Source organism: Gossypium hirsutum, chromosome A11 (genome assembly GCF_007990345.1).
Source record: "Gossypium hirsutum isolate 1008001.06 chromosome A11, Gossypium_hirsutum_v2.1, whole genome shotgun sequence".
Classification (NCBI taxonomy): Eukaryota; Viridiplantae; Streptophyta; class Magnoliopsida; order Malvales; family Malvaceae; genus Gossypium; species Gossypium hirsutum.
In genome coordinates, this window is record NC_053434.1 from 57,852,897 (window position 1) to 57,861,592 (window position 8,696).

Genomic DNA, 8,696 nt, shown 5'->3' on the forward strand with positions numbered 1-8,696 from the left:
TCTCCAACCACTGAAATTTTCAGTCATTAGAGGGGTTTTTGAGCTTCAAAATTTCAGCAACTTTAAACCTTTGCAAGTAAGTGATCTTGATGACTTTTCTTAAATATTGTGATTTTGATGACTTTTCTTAAATATTTTTGTACTTTTGAGACCCTTGTAGCATGAGCTTTCTAATGGGAGAACTATTTTGCAAAATGGTTGAAAGTCTAGGGTTTTTCCATGAGAGCATTTAAGTTGTTTGCTGAATTTTTTGGAAGAAAATGAGCCTTGGATAGGTAATAAACAACTTTTGTGAAGAAGTTTTCATGGAAACCCTAACTAAGGACCATTTTGCATAAGTTATAAAATAAGTGATAAATGTATGAAATAATGAAAATTGTCGACTGCTTCAAGTATAAAAAGTATTCGGCTAGGCTTGATTAGTGAGAAAATATGATAAAAATCAAATTTTGAGCCTAGTGGTAAAATGATCATTTTGTGAAAGACTAGTGCAAAATGGTCATTTTGCCCAATTATAAATTTTTGGGTATCTAGATTGATATTTTGATGAAATGAATGAATTTTATCAATATAGATCAAGAGAAGCGTGATTCGGGTCTTGATCAAGGTAAGAACAAAGTTTACGAGGATTAAGCTTGTTCACATCATTTTGTATCGAGGTAAGTACATATGTAAATAACGTGTCATTGTAGCTTACTTTTAAATGTTTTATTTTTACCATGTATCATAATTTTACTCGATGTCATAAAAGTATAAATAATGCGAGGTAAGAGTAACCTACGTTATGAACAAGTGCGACAACGTCAGGTTAGATACGAGATACTGTTGAACCTCAGAAATAGCATATTATATAAAAAGGTAAGTCATGAGAAATTGAGTGGTCTGAACTCATGAGTTGAGTCTAAGTTCATGAGATAAGCGAAATAGGTAATGTGGGTCCGGGTACTGACTTTGTGTGCATACCCGTGAGTAGCTCAATGAGCGGGCATTACATGATAGAGTTATAGGGTCCGGGTACTGACTTGGTAAAAAGGCCCGTGAGTAGCTCAATTATGCAAGTATTACAAAGTACAAGATAGCTTTGGCTACTTGTATAGTATTTAAGAGTAAACTATCCAAGTATTCATTAGTATTTCCAAGTGTTCAATGGGTAACTCGATGAATGGATTAGCGATACTTCCAATGAGGTATATGTCAATAGAAAGAATGAATTTGAGTTATTTTACAGGCAATTGCAGGTATGTATACCAAACTCCCGAATGAAGACCTTATTATGTGATGAGATGTAGTAAGTATGCATAGAATAAGTGAAGAGTAAGATAGTGAGATTAAAATGATATATCCTTTAAGTATGATAAACCACTGTTTGATGAATGTGTTTCTAATTACACTTATTTACATATATGTAATTACTAAGCTCCCATGCTTATCCTATTTCCTTTTCATTTTCTTATAGTGCCGCCAAAGTAGTTTGAGGATCGTTGCCTATGTCAGAGAAGCCAGCCACACTATCCTTGAAGCACTTGGTATAACTAGTTTATCATTTTGATTATGACACGTATAGGAACTTTTTATTTTATTTTTGTGTCACATTGTTTTGGCGCCAAAGGTGTTGGCTTGTTTTACCATTTAACTCATTTTGTATAAGGCCATAAAATTGGCTAATATTGTAAACCAATATATGAATGCAAGATAGTCTTTTAGGAATGTGAAATTGTTGTTTTGGTTGAATTTATGAAATGTATATAGGTCTTACCTATGGTTGTTGGTTGATAAATCATATTAAGTTAGATTTTGATATGTTGATTGGTATTAAACTGTGTTTCAAAGTGGCATAGGGCTTTGTAAATAGCCTTATATTATCTACAAGGGTAGACACACGGGCGTGTTGTCCGGCTGTGTTTTCCTTGCACGTAAAAGTTTCAAGTTAGTATGCATGGTAGTAAACATACGGGCAGAGACACGGCCTTGTGTCTCAGCCGTGTGGAGGACAAGGTCTATGGTCAAGGGCGTGTGCCTTGGCCGTGTGCCCATTATTGGATACTGACGTTAGAAACAAAATGTCAAGGTTATTAGACACGGGCTAGGACATGGGCGTGTCATGGCAGTGTGAGGGACACAGGCCATAGACACGAGCGTGTTTTAGGCCGTGTGAAAACCCCTGTAGGTTCGAATTTAGAATTTAATTCACACGAGCATGGGACACGGGCCATAGACAAGGGCCATAGACACGGGCGTGTGTCAGGCTTTGTGAAAACCTCTGTAGGTTTGAATTTAGAATTTAATTTACACGGGCATGGGACACGGGCGTGTCCCTTAATGCTTAGGTCGTGTGTGTTACACGGGTTATTAACAGAGCCATGTCTTAATTACCACACGGGCGTGTCACCCATCCACACGGGCATGTGCTCTGTTTCAAGGGTTATTTTTCTAAAGTTGGTTAAGGACCCGAGCCGGTCTCGAATGGTTTCCAATGGATGTTTGAGGTCTCGTAGGCAAATGTTAAGGAGTTTATATAAAGTTTTAAAATTTATCAAGTCTTGATGATTCAAAAAAGTTGGAATAAACGTGTTTAAGTGTGGTAACGTCTCGTATCCTGTCTCGGCGTAGGATCGGGTGTGGGGTGTTACATGCCCTATCTCTTAGGTCACTACTACCACCACTCCTACTGACTAAGCCTCTTAACACCGAAACTCTGGCTTCCAATAGCAAGTCACTAAGATGTAAAAGAAGATGCACCGCCTTGAAGCGCAACTCTTTGAGCAACAACACCAGTTTCAGGAATAGTAAGAACACCAACACTTATTGGACTTAAAGAATGACTAAAATAAGTAGCTGATTATGGAACTCAAGATAGGAGACCGACATCCTTAAGAGGGGGACACCATCCATTTATCCTTCGTAAGAAGTAGGACCAAAGGCACTCGTGATCACAACATCTTCTTAGAAAAACATGTGAGTATTAAAAATTGAGTTTTTGCAAGAATTTTGAGGGGGCTATAACCTTCTTTGGTCTTTTAAATTTCCTAAGGTCTCAAATGGTGGTTTAGAAAACTTGAAAGATCACTTGGCACACTACAACAACCATATCAACATTTTGGAGGCATTTGAAGAAATCAAGTGTTTGGAAATCTTTATGACACTTACCTATATCGTATAAGTGTGATAGTTGTTCATGCCAAGAGGTTCCATTCGTACCTTCAACCAACTATCTAATATGTTCATGAACCAATTTTTGCCAAAGAAGATATTGTAACAATCCCTTTCTTATCTCATGTCCATCCTCTAAAAAGAAGGGAAATCCCTTTATGACTTTGTGTGCTTTTCATTACAGCCACAATGATGACAAAAAGGGTTTCAAATGATCTAGCCAAGCAAGCCTTCAATGCTAGCACAACCACGAATTCTTCAAGTACAATACTGTCAACAATTCGTCGAATAAATTCTCTACACTATGTGAAATTACTTACAAATTTGCCGAGAGTAAATAAATACAATGGAAGAATTCCAAACTTTCTGCTTTCATACACTAGGATTTCTGTCCTCTATGTAATCCATCCTTCTACGTGGTTACAATGGACAACAACAGACTTGCCCCCGATAAGCAATAGGGGGAACAAATGGTTATCAATGTATTGATTGGTGGCAATGCAAACTGGGCCACCTCAAACTCTAACTCACATCCACAAGCCCAAGTCACAACATCTTGTTGGAGCTGGTGCCCTAAGTGTAGTATTTTTGTCTATATACACTTGTAATTTTTTTCGAGTAGATTGGTTAATAAAACAAATTCATGGATTACATGAATGTACTTTGTATAATTGTCCTCATATGGATTTTGCATGCGAAGTAAAATAGAAGCAAATATTAACTCATTAGTTGTTTAATGTTTAACTAATACTAAGCTGTATTATATGGTCGAATCATAATACAAAAAAAAACAACTTATAATTTTAGAAAAACCTAAACATGTCCTTAGTCTAATAAAAAATGAGCAAATCGATTAAAAGACTAATATGTCATCTATCAAGTCCAATTGGGGAGATGCCTTGTCTTGGACATCGGAACGTATGAATCTCAAAAGATAGAAACATAGATGTGACTAGACTACCAGTACATCGAAATTGACCCAAGAGGAATAGATCCTGAATCCGTTTACAGATTTATTCACTTGTGACTTCATAATGTAACATACCTAAATCTTGAGTGAATGACGGACTATGTATGTATGACTTGTATACTTTGATGTAAGTAAAAGCCTGAGTTCAAATAGATAAGGATTCAAAAGTTGGTGTGTTGGGTACATGACTTTTGCAGTATGTAATGTCATTCACAGCGGTGGAATTCATAGCTTGAGAAATGGGTAAATAATATCCTCTCATTGGCATTACATGGTTGGTGAAAAGTAAACGTGGCCATGAGTTATTTGTCTTTGTGATGAATGACTTGATTACTATTTGATAGTAATTGAATTTTCATGAAAGAAGATGTAATGATTACCATGAGATAAAATAGGATCATATTGGGAGAACATATATTATCCTAAAGAGATTAAGGATATCTTATGAGGTAACACACTTATGACAAGGTCATTGGATGAGCAATGATTGAGTTACTTTTGTAATGGTATGTAGTTAGGGAGAGCTCAGTTATGATACTATATTGGAATGACTTCATGACTAAATGAGTTTATATTTAATAAGATAAAACTTAAAACTTAATTATAAACCATTTAATCCCTAATTGCATATGTTCAATTTGTCCCTCCACTAGCTCGTTGAAACCGGAAATGAATTGTGTGTTGAATCAAATGAACAAAAATGAATATAAATGGAGAAATGGAAACATTTGGAAATGAATGTGATTTTCTCCTAAATGAAAATGAAAATGAAAACGATCTACAAATAAATTTATTTTTTTCGAATTAAATGAAGTTCAAAAATAGAAATTAATCATTTGGTCATAGTGAACCTGTTGAATGTAGAAATATAATATATTTTCTCATAGATTCTTTTACGGTAAAGTCATTATGATTTTAACAGAACTAGAATTAGGTTGAGAATATTATTTAATTGAAATATATTGAGATATTTATTTTGGGAAATAGAAAAAAAATATCGAGTTGGATCAAATTATAAAGTACTGGGTTAAATGGTTACGAAATACTTGTAATTTGACCCGATGTGAGAGAGACTCAAAAGTCCCTCATGTTAAAGGGAAGGATTACAAATCCTAGTATTATTAATTAGGGTTGTTACCACCTATACTTCTAGTTAGATTAGGAGTTCATTTTCTAGTTGAAATAAACTTCTACAATTCAACAAGGGTTTTACTTCTTCTTCATTAAATAGATTACACCGGTAAGGCAAATACATAACTTTAAGATATCGTTACTTTACTTGAAAATAAAGAGAGTTTTATTCTCAAGTATTAAATCTAATTTTCAATAATAATTCTATCAATTTCTATTACGAAGAAATTTTCATTTTTACACTTCAAGTACAAAACACTATTTCTGGTTATGTGTTTAATTTGAATTATTTGAGCCCATACTTGAAGCAATTCGTGGTATGAGAATAACAAAGAAGGTCATTTTGTTGAAAGCCAAGAATGACAAGGATTCGTCTAGTCAAAAACACAAGTGTGAATTCGGTAAAAGGGTTTATTACTATAAATATCACAAACCAGTCCGATTTTCAAAATTTTTATTTTTCACTGTGCAAGAAAACCATTTTCGAAATGGATTTTTTCCAACACATCCAACTTCGACTCAAAATAAGAGCATATAGCAATCAATGTCGCGGCATCCAATTTCAAACTCAAAGGGGGAGCATACGACCTTCAAAATCTCGACACTGGTTTGAAGAGGCCTAATTAACTGCCAAGGGTGTTTTTCATTCATACAATCATAATTAACATATTAAGCAGCTTGTAATTGACCTAATTTGGTCATCTAACACAAACACTATAAATGTTAGCTCTTACAGCCTAACTAGGGAGTTTAGTTCATCATTCAAACTTTATTTGACAATAGATAGTATTAACACGGAAGCACATGGAGAGTGAACTGAAAAAAATATGATATTGAAAAACTCATTTTATTGAACAAAATCTATATACAATGTACAAATACACACAAATACAAAAAATGAAGCCTAGTCCTCTACATTTATAGCATCACAGATGGCATCTTTTTGCAAAGAAATTATAGCAGGATCTTCCGTAGCACCACCAAATTGAGCATTCTCCCTTCCTAAACCACCCGTGGATTTATTTGGAGGGGTAGAAGGAATAAAGAAGACCTGGTTAGGCATGTTTTTTTTAAATTGTTCCAAGGCCTCACTTGATAGAAAAAAAAATCAAAGTCCAAGTCTATTTCACCGACTTTCACCACATTAATACAAGGTTTCCAATTCACCATGTGCAAATCTAATAACTCGCGAGAGACTTGGACCCTCAAAACAATTTTATCTCTAATAATAGGGCCCAAGGTAAGTTATGCATCATCAAACATATTAAGGTCCTTGAGCTAAGCACTTCTCTCCTTTTCTAGCTCTTCTTTTACCTATTTGAGCTCAACCTCTTCCTTGTGAAAAGCCAACTTCAGTTCAATAACCTCTCTAGGCTGCATCCTACTTCTCCGTTTGTTAGTCATAACGACAGGCTAATGTCTCCTTATCCCTCTTAAAGAAATCCTAATAATCCTCAAGAAATCCCACCCAATTTTTCAAATAAGCGATCTTATCATTACTTGAAATGGATAATAGATCATCTTAAAAATTAGCCCTTTAGAGCTCATCTACCACATTTTTGCTTTCAACTAACTTGTCCTTAACCTTTTCAATGTCTCGTCAAATAGAGTTTGGTCCTCTTGAACAATTTTATAATAGTCAAGAATATACGTTAGCTTAGTTTACATATGACGACAAATCATGGTAAGAAGTCCTAAGTAACACGAACTGAGACTTTGGCTTTTGTAGCTAAGTTTGGAATAGTGAGTAAAGTGGTTTTACTCTAAAGAGTTTCAAGAATAATAGCCTCCCAATTCAGCGCCACAATAAGTTAAACAATATTAGTGGGAAAATGAAAATATTATACTTGAAGGATTGGTGGTAGGTATCGAACAAATTAAGTTGAACTGTCCTTGAGAGGGGTACCACTTGTATGAAGGGTCTGGGTTGTGGCTCCAAATTGGCCTCCCACAACAAATGTCGAGGAAATGACACTAGATGAGGCTCAACAATACATACTAAATGAGCAATAGGCTCTTGTAAAATTATCTTAATATGCTTCAGGAAGCTCTAACCCTTAACCGTGGCAATACTTTTAATCCTCTTGATCAATTCTTTTAGTTGTTTAGATGGTTTCTCAAATAGTTTACTTGCTCTTTTCTCATCAACAGTGATTTTGTTAACCTTAGGAGTAATTGCATGAAAGAAAAGTATGATCAAATTTAACAAAGCCCAACGCAATAGAAACACTTAAAAAATTGCAAGGTTGAAAAGAAGGATAAAACGAGAGTTTATCATCCTCATAACAACACCCCTCCTAGCTCACTCAAACTACTCTCTTCGTTTTTTAACAAACTCCTAAAGGATTTTCTTATCCACATTCGTGACTAGCAGCAGGATATCTAGGGGGACCTCCCTCTCATCATCTTATTCGAATGACATGTAAATATCCACATTCAATGGATGGACACCCAAATGGCTCACCCTTATTTTCTTAATCTAAAGATATGTCAATAGGAAATCAAGCCTGAAAAGAGGTTTCTACATTTGAATATTAAGCATGAGTGTAAGAGCTAATGGGTCGGTTAGATCCTTCACTGGTAGTTGTAACATCCCAAAATTGGGCCTAGTCAAAATAGTGGTTTCAAGACCATAAATTTGATATTAAAATATTTGTTTCATGATTATTATGAGGCCTAGGATATGAACATAAGCATGTGTTAAAGTTTCGTGAAGAAATTTTAAGTAGGTGTCCAATTGGAAATTAGGGACCAAATTAAATAAATTGCAAAACTTGGGTTTTAGAAGTAATTTTTATGAAATTGCTTTGAATTATTAATTAGAAGGTCTTAAATATAAATTTGCCCAATTTTTAAGTTTTTGGAAAAAAAAAGGCATGCATGGAAAATTTTGAAAGTTTAGTAAGGAAGGGCATTTTGGTCATTTGGTAATAAAATTTATAAAAAGGGAAAATCAAAGCAAAATTCATTCATCTTCTTCCTTGTGGCTGCCAAAATTTGCAAGGGTTCATAGGCTAGGGTTTTGACATTTTCGAGCTTGATAGTAAGTTACTCCTAGCCCCGTTTTTAACATTCTTTATATTTTTAAGATGCTCGTAACATATTCTATCCATTTCTACCCATATTTCAAGCTAGGGTTCATGTTAGAAATTTGACCCATGCATGAGATGATAGTTCTTTGATGATTTATGGAGGATTATGTAAGTTAGATGTTAGACAAACATTTTTTACTAAGTGATTTTTCATGAAAACACCTAAAAGGGACCTACTTGAAAAATGTGTAAAATGTGTGGTAGAAATGGGAAATAGAGGAAAATATGGGCTGGTTTGAGCTTAGAAAACATTCAGCTAGGCTTGGGTAGCTAAGAAATTACATGCATTTCATTATACGAGCCTTAAGACTAAGTTGTAAAAAGTGTGAAAGGTTAGGGGCAAAATGGTCATT